This window comes from Bos javanicus, chromosome 2, assembly GCF_032452875.1.
Source record: "Bos javanicus breed banteng chromosome 2, ARS-OSU_banteng_1.0, whole genome shotgun sequence".
Classification (NCBI taxonomy): Eukaryota; Metazoa; Chordata; class Mammalia; order Artiodactyla; family Bovidae; genus Bos; species Bos javanicus.
In genome coordinates, this window is record NC_083869.1 from 73,811,822 (window position 1) to 73,835,576 (window position 23,755).

A 23,755-nucleotide genomic window follows, 5' to 3' on the forward strand; every position below is an offset into this window, starting at 1 on the left:
TCTGAAAGAGAATATATATGTGCATATATGTATAACTGAATTACTTTACTGAAACTACATTGTAGGTTAGCAATGCTTCAATTAGTAAAAGAGCAAAAATAAAAATATGACAGGTCACAGGTTTATAACAGATGTTTACAAACTGGGAGATGGGTGGACTGGCCCTGTGAAACCTTCCATCGAGTTTTCATTTAACATGCGCTGATCATTCACTGTGATGTAGATTTGATGAATTGAGCTCCTTTTCTGAGAGAATCTTGCAATTTAGGCAACATTCCACAACTTCTGTCATCTGCTCCCTCTTAGTTTCTAGCTTTAAGATGTTGCACTGGTCCAGATGTTTGTGTCCCTCACAAATTTATATGTTGAAAGCCCAGCCCTCACAGTGATGCTATTGGGAAGTGGGGCCCTTGGGAGAGAGCTTAGTAGAATTAACGACCTTATAAAAGTGGCCTGAAAAAGTTCCTTTGTTCTCTTGTCCACCGTGAGTGGTTACAGAGAGAAGATGGCCAACTGTAAACCAGGGAGACCTCACTAAACATGAAATCTGCCAGAAACTTCCCAACCTCGAGAACTGTGAGAAGGAAATTCTCTTGTCTCTAAGTCATTCACTCTATGGTATTCTGTTTACAGTAGCTCAAACAGACTAAGGCAGGTACCCTAGCAGAATCCAGTCATTGGTGCACTCTGAACTTTTCTCACATCACCTTTCCCCATGAATTCCAGTAACATCCTTCCCCTCGGATGTACTAGTTTACTGACATCCAACCTCCTAGTGGAAGCTTGACTTTCTTTCATCAGCCAGATAAATACAGGATGCTAGTTATATTTGAATTTCAGATAAACAATGAATATCTTTTTTGAGTATAAATGTGTCCCAAACATTCTGTATCCTGTATTTCTAAAATTTAATTTATTTTTAATTGAAGTATAATTGCTTTACAGAATTTTGTTGTTTTCTGTAAAACCTCAACATGAATCAGCCATAGGTATACATATATCCTCTCCCTTTTGAACCTCCCTCCCATCTTCCTCCCCATCCCACCCCTCTGGGTTGATACAGAGTCCCTGTTTGAGTTTCCTGAGCCATACAGCAAATTCCCGTTGGCTATCTATTTTACATATGGTAATGTATGTTTCCATGTTACTCTTTCCATACATCTCACCCTCTCCTCCCCTCTCCCCATGCCCATAAGTCTATTCTCTATGTTTGTTTCTCCATTGCTGCTCTGTAAATAAATTCTTCAGTACCATTTTTCTAGATTCTAACACATAGATATATGTGTTAGAATACAGTATTTATCTTTCTCTTTCTGACTTACTTCACTCTGTATAATAGTCTCTAGGTTCATCCACCTCATTAGAACTGACTCAAATGCATTCCTTTTTATGGCTGAGTAATGTTCCATTGTGTATATGTACCACAACACCTTTATCCATTCATCTGTTGATGGACATCTTGGTTGTTTCCACATTCTAGCTATTGTAAATAGTGCTGCAATGGACAATGGGATACATGTGCCTTTTTAAATTTTGGTTTCCTCAGGGTATATGACATTGCTGGGTCATATGGTGATTTTATTCCTAGTTTTTAAAGGAATCTCCAAGCAGTCTTCCATTTTGGCTGTATCAATTTATGTTCCCACTAATAGTGAAAGAGTGTTCCCTTTTCTCCTCACCGTCTCCAGCATTTATTATTTGTAGACTTTTTGATGATGGCCATTCTGACTGGTAATTGTAGTTTTGATTTGCATTTCTCCAGTAATGAGTGATGTTGAGCATCTTTTTATGTGTCTGTTAGCCATTTGTATGTCTTTTTTGGAGAAATGCCTATTTAGGTCTTTTTCTCACTTTTTGATTGGGTTGCTTGTTTTTCTGCTATTGAGTTGTATGAGCTGCTTGTATACTTTGGAAATTAACCCTTTATCAGTTGTTTCATTTGCTATTATTTTATCTTATTCTGAGGGTTGTCTGTTCACTTTTGGAGCAGTAAATGGCAACCCACTCCAGTGTTCTTGCCTGGAGGGTCCTGAGGATGGAGGAGCCTGGTGGGTTGCTGTCCATGGGGTTGCATAGAGTCAGACATGACTGAAGCGACTTAGCATACATGCATGCATTGGAGAAGGAAATGGCCACCCACTCCAGTATTCTTCCCTGGAGACTCCCAAGGATGGAGGAACCTGGTAGGCTGCCATCTACGGGGTCGCACAGAGTTGGACACGACTGAAGTGACTTAGCAGCTGCAGCGGCTGTTCACCTTGCTTAGAGTTTCCTTTGCTGTGCGAAAGCTTTTACGTTTAATCAGGTCCACTTGTTTACTTTTGTTTTATTTCCATTACTCTAGGAGGTGGGTCAAAGAGAATCTTGATTTGATTTATGTCATGGAGTGTTCTGCCTATGTTTTCCTCTAAGAGTTTTATAGTTTCTGGTCTTACATTTAGGTCTTTAATCCATTATGAGTTTATTTTTGTGTATGGTGTTACGAAGTGTTCTAATTTCATTCTTTGACATGTAGCTGTCCAGTTTTTCCAGTATCATTTATTGAAGAGGCTACCCTGTATTTTTGTTTGCTAAATCTGGTCACCTTGCTACGGGCCCTTCGCCCTCTTACTCTTAGAGTACTAACTGTCTAAAGGACTCTGTCCTGTGCTGGGTTACTGTTTGTCTTCTCTCCCCCAGTAGGTCATCAGCATTCAGAGACTGGGAACTAGCTTCTGTGTGGGACTCTTCACAAGGTCTGGTGCACAATACATGCTCAGAAGATTTTAAAGGAGTGAATCAGTCTCCTCATTGTTTCATAGTGTTTAGACTGTAGCCTGAGTTGGACTGGAAGCTTCTGAGTGGACATTCGCATCCTAAGGTTTGGGATGGGCACAGAGTGGAGCTTAGGAAATGCTCTGTATACTTCTATTTTTAGGAACACACCACATATTCAATATCCATTCTTAAAATGCTGATTTTTGGAGTGGTTTGTATCACTCTCCTTTGTCCCCAACCCTGAAAACAAAACAAAGTAAAGCAAAGCCAAGCAAACAAACAAAAAAAATTTACAAAACTCAAAGTAAAACAAAACGAAAATGAAGCTAAACCAAATCAAACCAAAGTCAACATCTGGGAGGGCTCTTCTGGTGGGTACTGTTGGGTACCCACCATCTGTTGGGTCCTGGCATGCTTTTGGCATGTGTTTGGGACAGTATGGTTCAGAGAGCCTGAGTTTAGTTTGTACCCACTTCTCTACTCAAGTTTATCATTTTGTAAAATGGGTAGATGAAGGACACCCCACAGTATAGGATTTTTCAGAATTAGGGAAGGCTTATTTATTTAAAATTTTGAAACTCAGGACTGATCATCATTCCCCTCAACGGACAGGACCAAGGCTTATTGTATTGTTTTGAAGAAAACATTTGTTAAACAAATTGAGTATAAACAAGATTATAGTGGTGTCTTTAATCTATTGAAAAGATTTTTATTTTTTTTGCATTTAATCAAATTTACACTACTAATGTGGAATGTGTTTTATTCAATAAAGCTGGGTCAGCCAATGTCTCTTTGGTTAAGACAATGCCAGAGGCAAGGCCAGGAGGTAATGTGTGTGCATGGAGCAATTAAACACACTTTTACATGATCAGCATGCAGGCCAACTTCTCCTCTTCAAAGACTGAACAGTGAGCATGGAGTGTCTTAGACCTTTGGTGGGAGAAGTTGGAAGTTCATCCAGTTCCCCTTTGTCCAAGACTGGTCCATGCCAACATCTTGGACTGGTGTGGAGTATACCATTCTGCAGGTGATTGGTCCAAGGTGGGAGAGTTCCCACGACAAAAAAGATATGCTCTCTCCTGAGTTACAGTGCCCATCCAGGTGCTCTTTGTGGCCACACACCACACACAGCAAGTCTATTCTCTCCGGCCAAGACAGCCCCTTGAGAGCTGTCAGCTGCTCTCACGGGCCATATGAACCTTTCATGAGTAGCCAAGCCTGAGATGGTTCTGAGGTAGTGAAGTTTATAGAGAGAAGGGCTGTTCCATTTTTATTCTTCATCTCCACAGATGTCATGACATGAATGTGGGAATATTAGGTGGGAAGAGCTTCTTTTACGTGAATTTTTCCTGATCCAGTACTATTTGTATTCGAAAGAGAGGATTTCATAGGCTGTTTAAGGTAGAGATTGGGAGTAAGATGTGGTTAGTAACTAAAGATGGTTGATAAACTCTCTTCCATAAGGTTGAATTTGACCATAAAAAAAGCACACTTTAAAGTTGAGATTTATGTTTTATTTGGTACACTTAAGCCCATGATAAAACCTCTCAGAAAGTTCTGAGGGACTGTTTCGAAGAAGTAAAGGGAGGAGCCAGGGTATAGAGGAGGGTTTTTTTTTTTTTTTTCAGATAAAAGCCCAAGCAACTGCACATCAAAAGATTGTTGTTGTTTAGTCACTATATCATGTCTGACTTTTTGCAACCCCATGGACTGCAGCATACCAGGCTTCTCTGTCCTCCACAATCTCCTAGAGTTTGCTTAAACTCATGTCCATTGAGTTGTTGATGCTATCCAACCATCTCATCCTCTGCCACCCCCTTATCTTTTGTCTTCAATCTTACCCAGCATCAAGATCTTTTCCAATAAGCTGGCTCCTCACATCATGTGACCAAAGTATTGGAGCTTTGGCAACAGTCCTTTCAATAAATATTCAGGATGGATTTCCTTCAGGATTGACTGGTGTGATCTCCTTGCTGTCCAAGGGACTTTCAGGAGTCTTCTCCAGGACCACAATTCCAAAGCATCAATTCTTTTGTGTTCAGCCTTCTTTATGGTCCAACTCTCACATCCGTACATGACTATTGGAAAAACCATAGTTTTCACTAGATGGACCTTTGCTATCAAAGTGATGTTCTCTGCTTTTTAATATGCTATCTAGGTTGGTCATAGCTTTTCTTTCAAGAAGCAAGCATCTTTTGATTTCATGGCTGCAGTCACCATCTGCAGTGATTTTGGAGTCCAAGAAAATAAAATCTATCATTGTTTCCACTTTTTGCCTTTCCATTTGCCATGAAGTAATGGGATCAGATGCCATGATCTTAGTGTTTTGAATGTTGAGTTTTAAGCCAGCTTTTTCACGCTCTTCTTTCACCCATCAAGGGGCTCTTTAGTTCCTCTTCACTTTCTGCCACTAGAGTGATACCATTTGCCTATCTGAAGTTGTTGATATTTCTCCCAGCAGTCTTGATTCCTGCTTATGAATCATCTAGCCTGGCATTTCGCAGGATGTACTGTGCATATAAGTTAAATAAGCAAGGTGACAATATACAGCCTTCATATGCTCCTTTCCCAATTTGGAACCATTCAGTTGTTCCATATCCAGTTCTAACTGTGGCTTCTTGACCTTCATACAGGTTTCTTACGAGACAGATATGGTAGTTTGGTATTCCTATCTCTTGAAGACATTTCCACAGTTTATTGTGATCCACACAGTCAAAGGCTTTTGCATAATCAATGAAGCAGAAGTAGATTTTTATTTTGGAATTTCCTTGCTTTCTCCATGATCCAACAAATATTAGCAATTTGTCCTCTGGTTCCTCTACCTCTTCAAAACCCAGCCTGTACATATGTAATTTCTTGGTTCACGTACTGTTGAAGCCTAACTTGGTGTGCCGTCCATTGGGTCATAAAGAGTCCAACACGACTAAGTGACTGAACAACAACAAGGATTTGTTGAAGGATTTTGAGTATTACCTTGCTTGCATGTGAAATGAATACAATTGTATGGTAGTTTGAACCATTTTTGGCATTGCCCTTCTTTGGGACAGAAATGAAAACTGATCTTTTCCAGTCCTGTGGCCACTGTGAGTTTTCCAAATTTGCTGAAATATTGAGTGCAGCTCTTTAACAGCATCATCTTTTAGGATTTGAAATAGTTCAGCTGGAATTTGAACACTTCCACTATCTTTGTTCATAGTAATGCTTCCTAAGTCCCATTTGACTTTATACTCCAGGGTGTCTGACTTTAGGTGAGTGGCCATACCATCGTGGTTATCCAGGTCATTGAGGGCTTTTTTGTATAATTCTGTGTATTCTTGCCATCTCTTCTTAATCTCTTCTGCTTCTGTTAGGTCCTTGTTGTTTATCATGTCCATACTTGCATGAAATGTTCCCTTGGCATCTCCGATTTTCTTGAAGAGATAGCTGGTCTTTCCCAGTCTATTTTTTCCCTCTATTTATTTAAGAAGGCCTTCTTATCTCTTCTTGGAGAGAAGAGGTCTATCTATTCTCTGAAACTCTGCCTTCAGTTAGTTAATCAGTCATGTGTGATTCTTTGTGACCCCGTGGAGTTGCTGCCAGGCTCCTCTGTCTATGGAATTCTCCAGGAAAGAATACTGGAGCCACTCCCTTATCCAGGGGTTCTTCCCAACCCAGGGATTGAACCTGGGTCTTCTGCATTATAGGCAGATTCTTTACTGTCTGAGGTGTATAGCTTCCCCTTTCTCTCTTGCCTTTCACTTCTTTTCTTTGTTCAGTTATTTGTAAAGCCTCCTCATGCAACCACTTTGCCTTCTTGTATTTCTTTTTCTTTGGGATGGTTTTGGTCACTGCCTCCTGTACAATATTACAAACCTCTGTCTATAGTTCATTAGGCACTTTGTCCACCAGGTCTAGTTCCATTGAGTTACACAAGTCCTTCCCCCATGCCAAGGCAGTGATCCATGAAGGGGATCAAAACATTACTGCTAATTAAAGAAAAACAGACATCCAAGCTTAATGAATTTAGTGAAGGAAAAGGCAACCCATTCCAGTATTCTTGCCTGGAGAATCCCACGGACAGAGGAGCCTGGTAGGCTATAGTCCATGGTGTCTCATGGACACAACTGAGCGACATCACTTTTTTCACAAGAAAGAGCGACTTCTTTTTTGTGTATGGGAAGATGCAAGAGTCTGGGCTCATTGAAAACATTCTTTGATATGCATCTTAACTATCTAGGGCCAGTATCCCTTTTCTCTACATCCCGAATCCCCTCAGGGTGCACCTATGGGTGCGGTTGCAGTGGCTGATGGCTTGATGGATGTGATAACCTTTGTTTACTGATATTCCTTGATATTCATTGTGTACAGGATGCACACAGCCACAAGTACAGAAGAGGTGCTGGGAGGGGAGAATTCCTCTAAACAATACAGAGAGAGGAGACTGAAATCCAGGAGGGAGGAGCCTGGGAAGTGGGGATTCCTATGGGAGCAGACCAGCAGCTCTCTGGGGTGAGAAGCCAAGAGGGACATTGAGAACCAAAATGACAAAGGAAAAACTTAGAGCTGTTTGCTGTTCAGGACGTCATGTAAAGTTTACATAAGCTAGCTCAGGAGCTGCTTTTGAATGAAGAGATACTTGGTGGGGAACATCTGGGTTGTCATAGGATCAGCCCAAGAAAAACAAATGTGAGTGTGTTGGGACAGGATATGGGGTTTAAAGAGAAAGAGGTCCCTCAACCAATAACTCCAAATTGCCATAAAAAGTGACAGTTTCAACTAATTGGCCTGAGGCAGTGGTGATCAGGGCTGATGATGAAAACAAAAGCTTCCGGCTGTTGTAATTAGTGTTGCAATAAATATTGGGGTGCATATATCTTTTGGAATTATGGTTTTCTCTCAGTATATGCCCAGGAGTGGGATTGCTGGGTCATATGCAGCAGAAAATAGCACAACACTATAAAGCCATTATATTCTAATTAAAAACAACAACAACAAAACACCCCCAAACAAAAGGTCTACTCATTAGCAACATGTGAGGCTACTAATAACTAGTAGGTAAATATTGAAATATCAGAGAGTTTGTTATCAGGGACCAGAAAGGTAGTGTCCTGGTGGGGGAGTTATTTAGATGCTGAAATTCTGGTGGGTAGACCTGTTTCAGCCACCCCTCTTGTAAGAACATCTGGTCATTGTGTAGTGCAAGAGTTCTAGTCCTGGTCCAGCTCTGCATTCCTGACCTAGAGATTAGCATGTCAGTCCCCACCACTGGTACTTCCTGGGGAAGTTCCTTTCCTGGGCCTTGTTGCTTAAGAGATCCTTTAAGTGAAGTAAGGGAAGTGATATACTGGATTATATTGTACCCTCTTCAACAGATGTTGTAATCATCAAAGCTGTTATTATTATTTCTTTTCATTCTCTTCCTTTGCCCTTTAATTTTGTGACCCTGGACCAAATTTCTTAACTTTTCTGTTTTGTTTATTTCCCCATCAGTTAGGAATGTTAATTCCTGTCTCTTAGGATTGTGGAGAGTATTAGGTAAAACTGGGACAAGGATGTCAAGAAGATACACTCAGCATCTGGTGCAAAAAAGATGTGAGTGCAAAAAAGAACAGTGAGTCTTTTTTTTTTTTTTTTTTTTTGCTTCTTCCTTAAAGGTTATGATGGGTTCAGTCCCTCCCTCTCATGAGTTTCATGTTTGTTTACAGCTTCCTTTTCTCCCCTGACTCAGGAAGAAGAGAGTGGGAAGTTAGTCATCATGTTGTAGAAAAGACAATCCTCAGAAAGGGAGAAAACATTTTCAAATACAGAAACTGACAAAGGGTTAATCTCCAAAATATAGGAGAAGCTCATGCATCTCAATATAAAAAAACAAGCAAACAGCCCAATAAAAAAATGGTCAGAAGACCTTAACAGACATTTCTCCAAAGAAGACATACAAATGGCTAACAAACATGTAAAAAAAAAAAATACTCAACATCACTCATTATTAGAGAAGTATCAATCAAAACCAGAATGAGGTACCACTTCATACCAGTCAGAATGACCATCATCAAAAAATCTACAAACAATAAATGCTGGAAGAGGGTGTGAAGAAAAGGGAACCCTCCTGCACCGTTAGTGGCAATATAGCCACTATGGAGAAAAATATGGAGATTTCTTAAAAAACTAGGAGCAAAATTACCATATGACCCAGAAATCCACTGCTGGGCATATACCCTCCTGAGAAACCATAATTGAAAAAGACACATGTACTCCAATGTTCATTGCAGCACTATTTACAATAGCAGGACATGGAAGCAGCATAGATGTGTATCAACAGATGAATGAATAAGAAGTTGTGGTAGGTATGTACAATGGAATATTATTCAGCCAGAAAAAGAAATGTATTTGAGTCAGTTCTAGTGAGGTGGATGAACCTAGAGCCTGTTATACAGAGTGATGTAAGTCAGAAAGAGAAAAAAAACAACAAATATCATATATTAATGTGTATACATGGAATCTAGAAAGATAGTACTGATGATTCTATTTGCAGGGAAAGAATAGAGATGCAGACATAGAGAACAGACTTTTGGACTTAACTTGGGAAGGATAGGGTGGGATGAATTGGGAGAGTAGCACTGAAAGATATTCATTACCATATGTAAAATAGATAGCTAATGGGAAGTTGCTGTTAATATATAATACAGGGAACTCAATCAGGTGCTCTGTGACAACCTAGAGGGTGAGATAGGGAGGGGCGGGAGGGAGGTTCAAGAGGGAGGGGACATAGGTATACTTATGGCTGATTCATGTTGTATGGCAGAAACAAACACAACATTGTTATGCAATTATCTTCCAATTAAAAATAATAGACAAAGATACATGAACCCCAATGTTTATTGCAGCCCTATTACTACAGCTAGGACCTGGAAGCAACCCAAATGTACATTGACAGAAGTTTCTAACTGCTTTAAAGCTGGGAGGTCCAACCTGGTAACTTGGTTCCCCTTCTTTGTGGGTGGCAAACTCCACCCCCTCAAAAAACCCTGCTAGAAGCTGAGTCTTAGCAGATCATGTGGTTTTTCAACCCTTTTACTCCTTTGTCTTCCTGAAGGAGAACAGCTCTTGCTAAAGGATTCTGGCTGCCTTGCTTGGCATTTACTGCCCTCCTTGTTATTTTCAAAATCAAGCAATTTTTCAACTGTGAGCACGCATGCAGATCATTCTAAACAGAAGCCTGTCATATGCTTTATATTCATGGAAACTTCAGAGAAAATGTTTAAAAGCCAAGCCATCTTGGAGTAATTTGCATTTTAATTAATACTTCAAATAAGTTGCCCTTTAGAAAAGAATTTCTGTTTTTGGCTTTGGGAATCTTTAAGAGCAAAGACCAGGTATGAAAGTGCCTGCTCCAGCAGGCCTGTGGCTGCCTCCAGCCCCTGCTTTGGCTGGCTGGGGTTATTCTGATGCTGGGATAGAGCCATGAGATATGGAGAGGACCCTGAGACCTGGTGGTCTGCCAATTGCTCTTTTGTGGGAGCTGAAAATCCTTATTTAGTTCCTTTTTTAAAAGAATAATGTGTTAGAGTTGCTGTCTAATTGAAAACAATTAGAATTGTCAAGGACAATAGAGGTCATGAATAAAAGAAACAGCTGTCAATATTTCTCAAACTATTATTTGAAGGTGGCTTGATGATTTTATTACTTTTCATAATCCTTCAGGACTTTCTATAAATGCATGTATACACATAGTGAAGAACATATACAGATCTTTATGATTTTGTTTTTATATAAATGGGGTAGATTTGTTTTCCAGCTTGTGCATATTGATCTGGAATTTGCTTTGTTTTTTTAAACTCAGGTGTTGGCAAACTATGGCCTCTGGGCCAAATCTGGCCCCAAGCTTGTTTTTATAAATAAAGTTTTATTGAAACATAGTCATGCTTTTTTGTTTATTATTGTCGTGGGCTGCTTTTGCACAACTGTGGCAGAATTGAGTAGTCATAGCAGAGACAGAATGGCCTGCAAAGACTAAAATATTTACCATCTGACCCTCTATAGAAAAGTTTGCTAATCCTTGTTTTAAAATAATTTGTTTTAAGGTCTTTCTCAGAACATCCAGATCATCATTTTCTTTAACTTCAGCACAGTGTGGCAAAATAATTTGGTCATTCTTCTAGGGATGGATGTTGGGTGGCTTCCAGCTTTTTCTATTATAAATAATAAATGTCAGGAATGATTCTTAATACAACTTTTTGTGTACACATGCAAAGATTTTCTGAGATAGACAGCTGGAGGGGAGTTGCCAGATGGAAAGGTAGACCTACTGTATTTTAGATTTGGATTAATTGCCTTTCCAAAAGCTGTTCTTATTGATACGTTTGCCAACAACTGTGGATAAAAAAGATGAATTTACCTGTATTACAAAAAGTTACCCTTTATGGAGAAAAGAGAACATTTCCAAGTTGTTGGTGGGAATAAAAATTGGTGCAGCCACTATAGAGAACAGCATGGAGGTTCCTTAAAAAACTAAAAATACAGTTGCTATATGATACTACAATCCCATTCCTGACATATATATGGATAAAACTACAATTCATAAAGATACATGCTCCCCTGTTTATAGAAGCACTATTTACAATAGCCAAGACATGGAAACAACCTAAATGTCCATCAACAGACAAATGCATAAAGAAGATGTGGTACATATATAAAGTGGAATACTATTCAGCACAAAAAAGAATGAAATAATGTCATTAGCAGCAACATGGTTGGACCAGGTTGCAGAGATTAACATACTAAGTGAAGTAAGTCAGATAAAGAAATATCATATGATATCAAATATGTGGAATCTAAAATATGACACTAATGAACTTATTTATAAAACAAAAATAGACTTAGAGACATAGAAAATAATCTTATGTTTTCCAAAGGGAAAGGGCAGAAAGGGATCTGGGATTAACATATACACACCACTATGTATAAAGTAGATAAACAACAAGGTCCTACTGTGTAGCATATGGAAATACGTTCAGTATCCTGTGATAAACCATAATGGAAAAGAATATGAAAAGGAATGTGTATATATGTATAACTGAACCACTTTGCTATACAGCAGAAATAGGACATTGTAAATCAACTATACTTCCATAAAACAAAATTTAAAAAGTTACCCTTGATGTTAGGATTTTGGAAATGCTTTCCAGCCACACCAAGTCCGGTGTAGCCTCTTCTTTGAAGATGGCCCTCCTCTCCAAATGCTCAGAGGAGAAGGAAAGGTGAAAATCAGTTGGGAAGTTAAGGTGATTCAGAAACACCAGTACCAGCATGATAGAAGCCTCCTAGGATTCAGAGAGGGGAGCATGCCTATAGGTCCCTGTTGGCAGGGAAGGTTCAGAGGGGAGGCCGAGCTTGGTCTAGGGTGGAGGAAATCATAGGGTTCAAAGAAAGGACAGCCATGTGGGTGAGATGTGAACTGGCTTCTGTCTTCTCTGCAGCCTGTGGCCACCCACACACCCTGTGAGACAGGAGGAAGGTAAACAGTCTTCATAAGTAGTTCCCACACCAAATGCTTTTTTCCATCACTCGCAGACCAGTGGGAGGTGAGGGCAGGCAGATGGATGAGAGAGTGAAGCCCCTGCTGCAGGTGAGGATGTTTAACATAGACAGGAAGTGTGGCCACAGCTATATTTCTGTTCAGTGGAGGAAAATCCATTCTTGGTGAAGAGGCCACTAAGAAGGCACTGTGCCCACCAAGCCAGCAGGACCTCTCTTCTTACTGTGCTTGAGTGGGTGAGATGCATTACGCAGGGGAGGGAGAGGGGAAATGGTCCCTGCCCGACCAGGCAGCTTAGACACTCAGGTTGGAGCCAGTGCAGGGCCCTGGGCATTCATGGGAAGGGATGCTGCTCCTAGGGTAGGGTGTTTGCACAGACATGTCACAGAGCACTCAAGGGGATAAACTTCCTTTGGAATACTGTACCACGGCAATAACAACAGCAGCATTTACTGAATACCTATCACGCACTAGCAATGCTCCAAGCATTTTGCAGTTAATTCATTCAGCTAGCCCCACAGCAGTTTTATTATTATTATTGTTCCTCTTTCTTAGATGAGAGAAATGAGAATTAGAGCAGTTAAATAATTCCATCAGTTCAGTTCAGTCGCTCAGTCGTATCCAACTCTTTGCAACCCCATGACTGTAACACGCCAGGCTTTCCTGTCCATCACCAACTCCCGGAGCCTACTCAAACTCATGTCCAATGCATCATTGATGTCATCCAACCATCTCATCCTCATCCCCTTCTCCTCCCTCCTTCAGTCTTTCCCAGCATCAGGGTCTTTTCCAAAGAGTTGATTCTTTGCATCAGGTGGCCAAGGCATTGGAGTTTCCGCTTCAACAGCAGTCCTTCCAATGAATATTCAGGACTGATTTCCTTTAGGATGGACTGGTTGGATCTCCTTACCATCCAAGGGACTCTCAAGAGTCTTTTCCAACACGACAGTTCAAAAGCACCAATTCTTTTGCACTCAGTCTTCTTTAGAGTCCAAGTCTCACATCCATACATGACTACTGGAAAAACCATAGTTTTGACTAGACAGACATTAGTCAGTAAAGTAATGTCTCTGCTTTTTAATATGCTGTCTATGTTGGTCATACCTTTTCTTCCAAGGAGCAAGGGTCTTAATTTCATGGCTGTAGTCACCATCTGCAGTGATTTTGGAGCCCCCCAAAATAAAGTCTGTCACTGTTTCCACTGTTTTCCCATCTATTTGCCATGGAGTGATGGGACCAGATGCCATTATCTTACTTTTCTGAATGTTGAGTTTTAAGCTAACTTTTTCACTCTTCTCTTTCACTTTCATCAAGAGGCTCTTTAGTTCTTCTTTACTTTTGGCCATAAGGGTGGTGTCATCTGCACATTTGAGGTTATTGATATTTCTCCCGGCAATCTTGATTCCAGCTTGTGCTTCATCCAGCCCGGCATTTCGCATGATGTACTCTGCATATAAGTTAAATAAGCAGGGTTACAATAGGCAGCCTTGATGTACTTCTTTCTCAATTTGGAACCAGTCTGTCGTTCCATGTCCAGTTTTAACTGTTGCTTTTTGACCTGCATACAGATTTCCCAAGAGGCAGGTCAGGTGGTCTGGTATTTCCATCTCTTTGAGAATTTTCCACAGTTTGTTGTGATCCATACAGTCAAAGGCTTTGGGGTAGTCAATAAAGCAAAAGTAGACATTTTTATGGAACTCTCTTGCTTTTTGGGTGATTCAGCAGATGTTGGCAATTTGATCTCTGGTTCCTCTGCCTTTTCTAAATCCAGCTTGAACATCTGGAAGTTCACAGTATATGTATTGTTGAAACCTGTCTTGGAGAATTTTGAGCATTACTTTGCTAGCATGTGAGATGAAATAATTCTATAGAAAGAGGTAAAGTCAGGATTTGAACTCCAGTCACACTGATTGCCAAACCAGCACTCCGATGTCAACCTTTATATCGGCAATGACCAGCTATGTGTCCTTGGACAAGTTTCTTAACCTCTCCTTACCTCCATTTGTTCATTACAAAACAAAATAGATGTGGCACTAGTCCCTCACAGGAATGTTGAATCTCAATGATTATTATTATACCTCCTACTCTATCTACTTAAGTCTGAGTACTAAAGATGAAGAAACTTGGAATTTTATTTTGACTTATTCAATTCTCTCATTTTAAATTTGGGCTTCCCTGGTGGCTCAGATGGTAAAGAATCTGACCACAATGCAGGAGACCTGGATTCCATCCCTGGGTTAGGAAGATCCCCTGGAGAAGGGAATGGCAACCCATTCCAGTATTCTTGCTTGCAGAATTCAATGGACAGAGGAGAGCTTGGCGGCTACAGTCCATGGGGTGGCAAAGAGTCAGACATGACTGAGCAACTAACACACAACAATAACACATTTTTGATATACTTGCATCATTGTACCTAATGTGAGTTCCTCATACACAGCATATAATTATAAGCATATAGGACAATTGTCCTATGTTCTTTATATATTTAAAAAAATCTTTTAAAACATTTTTTAATTTTAAAATTTATTTATTTGCATACATCTGTGATTTTTTTGAAGTACAGTTAATTTGCAATGTTGTGTTAGTTTCAGGTGTACAGCAAAGTGATTCAGTCATACACATACCTGTATTCTTTATCAGATTCTTTTCCATTACAGATTATTATGCATTTTTAAAAAATTGAAGTAGAGTTGATTAATGGGGCTTCCCTCGTGGCTTAGATGGTAAAGAATCTGCCTGCAATGCAGGAAACCAGGGTTCGATCCCTGGATTGGGAAGATCCCTTGGAAGAGAGCGTGGCAATCCACTCCAATATTCTTTCCTGGAGAATCCCATGGACAGAGGAGCCAGGTAGGGTACAGTCCTTAGGGTCACACAGAGTCAGACACAACTGAAGCGACTTAGCACAGCACAGCAGAGAGTTGATTTGCAGAGTTTCAGGCATACAGTGAAGTGATGAGACTGATGATTTTTCTATGTGGTAACAGGGGCTTGAACTGAGCAGACAGGCTTGGGAGACGATTAGGTGGGGGAAACAGCTCCAGTAGAACTCGACAGTGATGGGAGACTTCCGTCTGACTGAGGACAGAGAGCAGACTTTTAGCTGACGAAGCTAAAGAGCTTCACTATTTTCTGAAGAGGAAGAACCAGAGGGCCATCCAGGGACCCCTTGAGATGGCCATTTACAGAATGCCAATTATTATGGTCAAATTAATGCTCCAGGTCCTCCTACTAGACCATGTGTGCCCAGCCATTTGCAACAAGCCCATTTACTGTCCTCTTACAGTTGTGGAATAACCCTTACCTCCAGATGGTTGCAGAGAGCTGACTGGATGGGAGGGACCTGTCTTCTGGGTGTAGACAAACTACCCATGCTTGGTGTGAGTGAGAGGGAAATGGGAGTCCTGATTTAAATCAGAATCACCTGGGCACTAGGCCCCACCCATAGACTCTGGTTCTGTAAGTCTGGAGTCAGGGAGTGGTTGTGCATGATCAATAAGCTCAAGAGTGACCTGGGCTCATGGTCCTCACCCCTACTTTCAAGAAGATGGTAGGCAGGAAACCACCTCCACAAGGCAGGTTTTACTCTATGTGCAACAAGGCACCAGAGCTGACGTGTGCATGGGTACACACGTGCTTAGGTGCTTGTCAATTTCATTTTCTTACAGAAACAGATGTGTTCCCAGGTTGGACTCCCTGCTGGTTTCATTTCTAGTCTTGAAAAGAAGTTCAGTTGGAATATTAAGACTTAAATATTTGCCATATATTGTTTTCATCAGCTGAATTGTCCTTGCAAATGTCTCTCTCTTAGAGCATCCCAAAAGTCCTTTAAAAGAAGTTTGTGATTTACATATACACAATACTATATAAGATAAATAAGCAACAAGGACCCACTCCATAGCACAGGGAACTATACTCAATATTTTGTAATAACCTATAAGGGAAAAGAATCCATAAAAGAATGAATGTGTGTATATTTATAATCGAATCACTATACTGTACACCTGAAACTAACAGGACAGTATAAATCAACTATATTTAATTAAAAAAAGAAGTAGGTTGAGCCCACTCATTCTGTAGAACTCTCTAGGGGTGAATCTGTGGGTTGGAGGAGTGGGTTCAGTTATGACATGTCAGGGGCGAGTCATCTGAGGAATATGGGGGCATAGTTTTGACATATTAAACACCGATAACATTCAGAATCAAAGAAGGAGAACGACTTTTATTAATTACCCATGTCTCCTCCTGCCCGTCTGTCCTCCGCCCCCCACCAGCTGTTAAGCATTTGAGAAAATGGTAAATGAACATGATTATAAGCAATTATGAGGTTTTCTTTTTTAAGAGACAGATGGAATCAAGGTTTCTGTTTGAAGAGGTTTTCAAATTTAGGTTGTGTCTACACAATGCCATATTATTACCACGGAACCATATGTTTTCTTTCACTGCCACTGAAATTTCATTCTGGAATGGGCCTGAACCAATGGTCAACAGTATGTATTGCTGCAAGTTCACAGATGCTTTTCTAATACAGACTACTTCACATTCATAATTCCCCTTTTCCCCACATTAATTTTTAAAATCTATCCACACATTTCCCTTTCCACAAGCGTTAATTCTGGACCAGTTTTGTGCTGTGCTATGAGGATATGGAGGTGAAGACAGTATGATGATCTGCCTTCAATGAGCACCTTGTTAACTTCATATGGTAATTTGAGTCAGTTCAGTTCAGTCACTTACAGTCATATCTGACTCTTTAGAACCCCATGGACTGCAGCACGCCATACTTGCCTGTACATCACCAGCTCATTTGCTCAAACTCATGTCCATTGAGCCAGTGATACCATCCGACCATTTCATCCTCTGTTTTCCCCTTCTCCTCCTGCCTTCAATCTTTCCCAGCATCACAGTCTTTTCCAATGAGTCAGTTCTTTGCATCAGGTAGCGAGAGTATTGGAGTTTCAGCCTTAGCATCAGTCCTTCCAATGAATATCCTGGACTGATTTCCTTTAGGACAAATTTCCATTGGGTAATTTGAGTGGATTCAGCTTAATATGATAACACTTTCAAGTTTCACACATTTGTCTGTACATATAAAACACTGTGAAGAATGACTAATTAGCTCATGTGTTAAATTAAGCTTGTAAACCATAGGCTTATCAACCCCTTTGAGAGATTAATACACAAATTAGCCCACAGAAGAATATGGCCTCTCTTCTGGGGGCATTTGTTTTGAGCCTTTGTGGTTGAATATTCAAGGTCCATTAGGGCATCTGGGTTAAATGTCTGATTCCTTAGAGCAGTTCTCAAGCTTTATTGTGGATCCATGGGCTTGTTTTTGCATAAATTGCTGGATTCCTGTCCCAGATTTATTCAATAGATTTGTGATCAGCCCTGAAGATTTGAATTTCTAGAAAGTTCTGGGGTAAGGGGACTTTTTTGATGCTGAGTCAAGGACCATGCTTTGAGAAGCATTGCCTTGGAAATTTTAGAAGGTGTGTGGATTCTCCATTGATTTGAATGCAAATGCTTTTCGGTAAATAAAAACATACCTCTATGGGACAACTGTCAGGTGCTATCTCAGTTCTGGGCAGTTTGTACGTAAAAGGAGAGTCAGGGAAATGAAGGCAGAAAATAAGAAGTCCCATACGTAAGGGAGACCCGCATGGCTCCGTGAAGAGGGCTGCACACACTGTACAGTCCCAGCTGTGCCCTTAATGCCTTCTGCCATGGGCTCTGGGGAAATGACACTGCTTTCCATACAATGACAATTCCCTCAGTAGGATTTCTCATCCCCAAGTGTGCTGCAAAATACTAAGTGAGATTTTGTCATTGCACTTAGCACAGACAGGTACTTGGTAACTGATATAATCTCTATTTCTAGTCAGAGAATGCTATGTAGGACAGTTTAAATTTATGCCTTTGAGGATGGACACAAACTCTGGTGCATGAATGTGTTGTCAAGCAAGGGGGATAAAGAGGTTAGATTTTCTATATCTCTTTTGTCTGTGGAATCCATGTGCTTTTTGCTCATCTTTTGAAACTCTCCCCGCCCCAAACACACTTTTAAAAAATATTTATTTATTGGGCTGCACCGGGTCTTAGTTGTGGCCTGTGGAGTCTGTAGTTGTGGCATGTGGAATTTATTTCACTGACCAGGGATCAAACCCGGGCCCCCTGCATCGAGAGCACTGAGTCTAAGCCCCTGGACCACTAGGAAAGTCCCACCCAGCTTTTTAACCTATAGATTCCATGTTCTCTACAGGTGTGTCTTCCACATCAGGAGATCCTTCTAGTGTTAGTCTGAAGGAAAAGGAAGTTATCACCAAGCTCGCCTGATTTTGATATGAAAGGCCTGCCTGAAAATCAACCACCAAACTCTCTACCACCTTTCAGACGGTGACCCCTCTCGGCCTCCATCATCCATCGCTACTAGTAAGCTTCACCCCTTCCTTCATTGTGTTGCATTTTATGTACAAATTTTCAAGTTGCTGTTTATGACTTAAACTTATTTTCCAGGTTCAGTGAATATATTTGTCTATCTACAAAAACTGCAAACATTTCCCATTAAAATCAATGAAAAGATTTTTCCCATGACTTTTCTCTTTGCATTAGGGGTTTCAGGAATGAATGAGGTGGTGACACAGAGGAGGGATGTGCTTGTCACTGAGAAGATAAGAGAGGCATAGAAGAAGAACATGGCCAAATTCACCATCTGCCATGAATTGTTCCAGCTAAATATGTTACTCTTCAAAGTAAAAGATAAAACAGGAATATGGAAGAAATAGGAAAAGTTACTTTACCTTCTTTAACCTTCTGCCTTAGGAGGCCAGCTGAAATGCTGTTCAAGGTCACCAGAGAAGAATGACGAAGCTCCTTCATGGTGATGGCAGGGAGGGCTTGAGGGATGAATATTAGCTCTTGCAGTTCATGGCAGTCATGGCTTAGGAAGCTGGCACCTTCATCTGTAAATGGCCTTGGAAATTCTGTTCCCATCAATCTTCATTCAATTAGGGCTCATTGCAGATAGGTCCTCAGGGGTATCTGGCTCATGGTGGGACAATACAGATGACATACTCATTTAACTTTGAGTCGGAGCAGCAGCCAACAATTGATGGCTCCTGGGACAGCAGTCACTTGGAGTGAGTTGGACCTACCTCTATGGCTGGCACCTGACTCTTGTGATTTTTTTCCATAGGCAGCTGTGTCTTCCAACCCGGCAGATGTCTAATGTCTTCAAATAAACCTTCATGAACTCCCCAGCAGGTGCCATAGATGATTCTGACCCCAATGAAGAGGACTGATGGTTATATGGTAAGGATTTAAAAACCATAAACACCAAAAAAATATTTCTGGAATTTTCTTTGCAGGCTAGCTTGACTATGGCCCAGGGTTCTTCTTGGTTGTGATATGGGGTAGCTGGGACAGGAGTTGTGCATACATATCTGCTCCACTGATGGCTGCATTTTGCCCCATCCCCATCTGCTCCGTGCCTTGAAAAGTAACAACATTATTGCACAGAGCTTTGGCACGTGTGCCTGTAACACTGTGGTTGTGTTTCTTATGCAGGTAGAAAGCTGCCTAAGTGTAGTATTATTTTTTTTAAGGTAATTGGGCTTTAAAAAAATTACTTTTTGTAGCAAAGGTACCCTGGCTTTTTAAGCTAATGAGCTTGTTCCCTTTATCTTGTCCGCTCCAAGTTTGACTGGATCTTATAAAGTGAAGACTCTTAATTGCTATTCTTAAAAGGTTATCTTGCTAAGGAATGGCTTTGTTCTTAATTAATAGTAAGCAAGGAGGCTGCTTGACCTCCCCCAGGGAGGCTGGGAGAAGGCTGACCTCTTTAGGACCCCATGCCAACTTTCAAGGCTTCAAGAGCAGAAGGAAAGCACAGGTTTTGTAATTCGACTAACATGGCAAGGAATCCTGTCTCCACCACTTAAGGGGTAGTGATGTTATCAAAAGTGGGGTCCAGGTGCTTGCCACTAGAAAGTCTATACTAGAAAGGCAAGGTTGGTAGAAAGGAAGGTTTGCTTTATTTGGAGGCCAGTAACTAGTGGAGAGGGTGGTCTCATGTTCAAAGGCTGACACCCCGCTGACAATCAGTGGGCAAGAGCTTTTATAGGCTGAGGGAGGGGGCTACATGCAGAAATAGCAAAGTCAGTTCTGACAGCCATCTTGATTTTTTTTTTCATTAAAAAATACTTTATGGCAAAACCAATACAATATTGTAAAGTTAAATAAAATAAAATAAAATAAAAGATTTAACTAAAAAAATACTTTATTGCTAAAAATGTTAACTATCATCTGAGCATTCAGTGAGTCATAATATTTTTCTTGGTAGAGGGTCTTGCCTCCACATTGATGGCTGCTAACTGATCAGGGTGGGTATTCCTGAAGGTTGTGGTGGCTGTGGCAATTTCTTAAAATAAGAAAACAGCGAAGTTTGCACATCAATTGATCCTTTCGTGAACAATTTCTCTGCAGCAAGCAATGCTGTTTAACAGCATTTTACCCGCAGTAGAACTTCTTTCAAAATTGAAGTCAGTCCTCTCAAACCTGTCAGTACTTTATCAACTCAGTTTATGTAATATTTTAAATCTTTTGTTGTCATTTCAACCATCTACATGGTATCTTCATCAGGAGTAGATCCTGTCTCAAGAAACCACTTTCTCTGTTCATCCAGAAGAAGCAATTCCCTATTCAAGTTTTATCATGAGATTGCTGCAATTCAGTAATATTTTTAGGCTCCAATTCTTTTTTTTAAAATTTTTATTTATTTATCTGGTTGCACTGGGTCTTAGTTGCAGTATGTGGGATCTAGTTCCCTGACCAAGGATTGAACCAGGCCCCCTGCTTTGGGAGCATGGAGTCTTAGCCACTAGACTACCATGGAAGTGCTTAGACTCCAATTCTAATTCTAGTTCTTTTGCTATCTCTACCACATCTGCATTTTGACAGTCATCTTGAAACTGGTCATGCAGTGATCGAATCAGTGTCTCCTTTATTGCTTTATGTACAGTTAGTCTTCAGTTTCAGGGTTGATTTGTTCCCATTTCCATGAGGCCAGTTCTTGGGATTGTGGCAGCTAATGTCAGGGCTACAGTCTGGTCATCATGTAGTTAACTTCTACCTTGTGGGCGTTTCAACATCTATAAGATAGCTCACAAGAGATGGCTCAGAATATTATCTATAACCCTTGAGGAGGAACTGAAAATCATTGACTTTGCTTAATGACTAAACTCTTTATATTTTGTCCTATTTGCCTGCTTTCCTTTGCTTCTGCATTTTCTTCTCTGATTAAATTTACTCTTTGGCTAAAGTTTTTCTACAGACAAAAGGTTGGTGGAGGACCATAGGGTTCTGTTACATTTCAATAATGAGCAAGACAGTCAACTTAAGTCATTACTTCCTCATCTTTAAAACGTGAATGATAACTGACATCTCTCCTACTGAGTTGTTGCATGGAAGGGACATGATGTTTGTAAAGCACCTGCATGGTGTGGAGCACCTACAAGGGTTTGGTAGATGGTGGCCATTACTAACTGGTTCGGCTCCCACAAGAGCCAGATCCTGGGGAGGATGATACAGGTTCTAGGACATGCAACTGTGCACAAGGAATCATCATAGTCACATATGAGACTAGGTTGGGAATAGCATATGATGACTTAGTAGTAGGAGGCAATTCTCCATGATGTTCCTCCGTTTCTTGGACTATCTATTCAAGCTTGCCTGAATAGTAGCCAGCCTTGGAAGCTCAAGCTGATGAAATGAAACTGCTGCCATCTTTGGAGACATTCCAGGATGGTAAATTCTCTGGAAGAGAGTTGCTTACATTCCAAATTAAAAAAAAAAAGGTCTCTCTCTCTCTCTCTCTTCCACCTCTTTTGCTTGTAGGAGTTGGACTTTAGGTAACTGACACAAGATTCTGCTCTTGCTACATCTTTTGCCATGACAAGTAATTTGTCTTTGTCTCTGCACCCGAGGTCTTGTGTCTTCCATTAGTATACATCGATAAACCGGGGGAAGCTTGCAAGGAGGGTGAAATCTCAGGTCCTTCACAATTTATGATTTAACACTTTCACATTTGGTGCTGGGTCTTTTAAAAACAGGAAATTCTCCAAACCCAGAAGGGTTACATATGTATATGGTGGTGGTGGTTTAGTTGCTAAGTCATGTCTGACTCTTGCGACCCATGGACTGTAGCCTGCCAGGCTCCTCTGTCCATCGGAATTTTCCAGGCAAGAATACTGGAGTGGGTTGCCATTTCCTTCTCCTACATATGTATGCATATGTTTATATATATATATATATAGATATAGATATATGTATAGTATCTAGCTATCTATCCATCATCTATCTGTCTAGCTACCTGTCTATCTATCTACTTATCTGTCTGTCTAGATGGATGAGTGAATGGACAGAGAGATAAACAGATGGATCTCCATCTAAGCATGATGTCTGGTACATACCTGCTTCTCAAAAAATGACGACTGTTTGATAGCCTGTTATCAGTGCATCCGCTGAGACTGCTGGGTGGCACTTGTACATGCAAATAGGGATGAGATGATGCTAAAAGAGGGGAAAGACGATGGAGCAGCAAAGTGGGATGCAAGCTATGCCTAACAGCTCCCCCCCCCCCCCACTCCACCTGTGATTCAGGTTTGGTAGAGAGGAGCATCCTGGCATGGGGGTCTCCCTGGTGAAGCCAACATTGTGCCTACCACAAGGATATAAGGCAGGACCAGGAAAGAAGAGCCCCTGGGTGGGGGAAGGGCTATGAGTCAAAAATGAGGTTGTCACATCTGGTGATCTAGACTATTCATTTTCAAAGAGAGTTCATTTTTTCCTTTTCCCTTGACACCTGAATTGAACCTTATCTGAATATGTTGGCATGGTCTTCAACCATTCACTGCTTATATGAATTACTGTACTCCTCCATTGATTATGAACATCTCTTCACAAGTGTGATTCTTTGGCTAGATCATAAACTCCTTGAGAAAGAGGACTACATCTTTTTATCTCTTCATAGTCCAGTAAAAGTTTACTAGTATAAGAATGGATGCTGGGTGATCCGGGGCTGCCCAATTCCCTCAGAGCACCTCATGCTCCACCTTTCCGAAAGACCACATTTTAAGACATTTCACCTGTGTCTTGATTTCAGTCAAGTGGAACATTCTGTTGACAGAATGGGATTGCCCGTGGCAATTTCCTCAGTGCAGCATGCAGGATCACTTCAAGTTTTCCATTTTATCAGGTTCGCTTACTGCACCCTGCCCGCCCTCTAAAATTGCTTCCCCATGGCTTTTCTTAATGGTCCTCTACCTTGATGCCAGAGAGAGAACCTTAATGGAAGAAAATAGAAGTGCAAATGTTGTCTGTAAGTAAACTCCAAGAATGGGTATGTGTGTAGTGGGGAAATGGCATGGTAGGAGTATTTTCCCTTAGTTTGATGTGTGTGTCAAGATATCAGGCTAGTTTCTTTCT

General features: G+C 40.8%; 1 long non-coding RNA gene across 7 annotated transcripts in view; it reads left to right on the top strand.

Moving 5' to 3' along the window:
- Positions 1-23,755, top strand: part of LOC133261690 (uncharacterized) — a 41,585-nt gene that overhangs the window by 12,117 nt on the left and 5,713 nt on the right. For all 7 annotated transcript variants that reach the window (XR_009741079.1, XR_009741083.1, XR_009741078.1 and 4 more), the window contains exons 2-3: positions 18,534-18,703; positions 19,467-19,582. This is a non-coding gene — a long non-coding RNA (uncharacterized LOC133261690). The remainder of the gene's footprint in view (positions 1-18,533; positions 18,704-19,466; positions 19,583-23,755) is intronic.